Raw genomic sequence first — 2,672 nt, 5'->3', positions numbered from 1 at the left:
AAACCTTATTTTCAATAAGCAATCCTGAAAAATATTTGGGGGTGCTTAACTTTTTTCCAGGTGTATACATACGTCTGTCATGTTGTGTTTAAATTTATACAGTGACATCATAAAAAGTAATCGACTAACACGAAAAGAAACCAAAACACGAGTGTTATAGCATTGCAGACATTTTGGGAGATCGATAAAATAAAGCCATACTAACGTTAAGCTTCGTATTGACAGAAAAAGGAAAAAGAGTGTACTAAATTAAGTCCGTGATTACGATCTATCCTCCAATAACGTTATAATTAACAATTTAATTTTCCAATCCTTTATAATCATAGCTTGAGATAAATGGATATAACAAGACATTTCAAAAATAAACTCGTGAATAGCCTGAAGCAATGAGAACTCATAAACTCGGACGTACTAACTAACTAACTAGTCTTCTGCTAAGAAAAACATCTACAATTCTGGTTTGCTAATCACTGTAACAAGATAAAGAAAACTGAACAATGGTATTAAAAGGAAGACCGAGTCGAATCCAAAAACATATACTTAATTAGCTTTAACAGTTTTCTGGGACATTGCTTACATTTTTATGGACATGGACTATAGAGCCAGAGGGTTAAAATCTACAAGATCATCTAGCTAAGAGTTAAAGAAAGATCCTAAAACTCCTAGAAAATGTAAGGGATATTACAATTAACAACAGGCTAGAATGGTTAATGACCTTGCCAAAATTGAGGTTTGTTGAAAATAAAAAGAGAAGCTTCTAACCTGGCGAGGCTGTGGAAGTTTCTAATCAGTGAATGGACTCATAAAGTAAATAATGGTAACTAAACTATGCTATTCAGAACACTTATTTTCAACAAGCAAGTTTCCTACTGAATGTGGTACTCCTTTTGGGACCACTCAGCACTGGCTAGGGAACACTTATTTTTGACAAGCAAGTTTCCTACTAAATATGGTACTCCTTTTGGGACCACTCAGCATTGACTAGGGAACACTTATTTTCAACAAGCAAGTTTCTTTCTAAATGTTGTACTCCTTTTTGGACCACTCAGCATTGGCTAGGGAACACTTATTTTCAACAAGCAAGTTTCTTTCTAAATGTTGTACTCCTTTTTGGACCACTCAGCATTGGCTAGGGAACACTTATTTTCAACAAGCAAGTTTCTTTCTAAATGTTGTACTCCTTTTGGGACCACTCAGCATTGGCTAGGGAACACTTATTTTCAACAAACAAGTTTCCTACTAAATGTGGTACTCCTTTTTGGACCACTCAGCATTGGCTAGGGAATACTTATTTTCAACAAACAAGTTTCCTACTAAATATGGTACTCCTTTTGGGACCGCTCAGCATTGGCTAGGGAACACTTATTTTCAACAAGCAAGTTTCCTACTAAATGTGGTACTCCTTTTGGGACCAATCAGCATTGGCTAGGGAACACTTATTTTCGACAAGCAAGTTTCCTACTAAATGTGGTACTCTTTTAGGGACCACTCAGCATTGGCTAGACCAGCCACTACTTGGTTCTCAGATATATAAAGTTGTTAAAATATGATTTTCTAAGACCTCTTACATTCCACAAACAACTAAAAACACAAGATGACAAACAAACATAGAAAGATAATCAAACTGATAAAATGAAGACTTCAAAACATTACAAAACCCCAGTATCAGAAGGAAGGAATAATCCTTGAGGCTTGTTGTAGGAAGAATGAAAATACCCACAGTGTTGATGGCCTATTGTGCAGCTTTGTGCTTAACAAGCAAAACAGAAGTTTTAACTAAACTTCATTAACACTGGCAATGGATTCATGATGGGGAAACCGAAGTTTAATAACGAAGATGAAGACGGTTGATAAAACATTTTATTTACAAGGTTTTAATGTTTCGGAATAACTTATTCCATTGTCAGCGAAATCTGAAAATTGTGTTATAAAGATGATTATTATTACTAAAATTATAATATAATAACATAATCACTAGTTTAGTAAGTTATTAAGAAAAATGGACAGATGAAACAATGTTTATATATATATATATATTACACAACAGTTGAGTTAAGTGTGAACATTTAGAAACATTTTAGATCTAAAGAGCTTTGTGAATCCTTAAGATCTAAAATTGTTCTACATTTTCACACTTAATAAGATACCTAAACGGAATGTATGACAACTGCATGCCGACCGTGCCCGCATCGCTAGAGTGATGAGTAGTAACCCTAACTACTCTGTAAGTATGCTTGACTCAGATAACTTAGGAGAGAGTGAAAGCGAGTCAAGTGGTGTTCAAATGTGTGATGATGAAGAGGCAATGAGACAAGAGGATGCTAGCTCTCCATCTAGTGATGATAGTCAAGATGATGATCCTGGACCAAGCAGAGGGAGATGTAAACAGCGTTGACAATGGGAAACATTTGTCCCAGTCACAGTGTTAGGTTAGGTTAGGGTTAGTGTGAGGGGGTGGAAGCATTGGGAAATATATACGTCCCAGCTGCAATGAATGGGTTAAAGACCAATTTTCTTTCCTTAGTAACTAGTTTCCAATTACAGATCTCTGCTCATTTTTGCATCTCAATGCATATTGGCATCATTAATATATATGCAAAAGTTGCAAGCTATTTCAGTAAAATAAACAAATCTGATATAACTTAAAGTTATATTTATATATTTTGAAATGT

This window comes from Limulus polyphemus, unplaced genomic scaffold (assembly GCF_000517525.1).
Source record: "Limulus polyphemus unplaced genomic scaffold, Limulus_polyphemus-2.1.2 Scaffold4120, whole genome shotgun sequence".
Classification (NCBI taxonomy): Eukaryota; Metazoa; Arthropoda; class Merostomata; order Xiphosura; family Limulidae; genus Limulus; species Limulus polyphemus.
The sequence above is the reverse complement of the archived record's forward strand: the minus strand, read 5'-3'. Positions refer to the sequence as shown.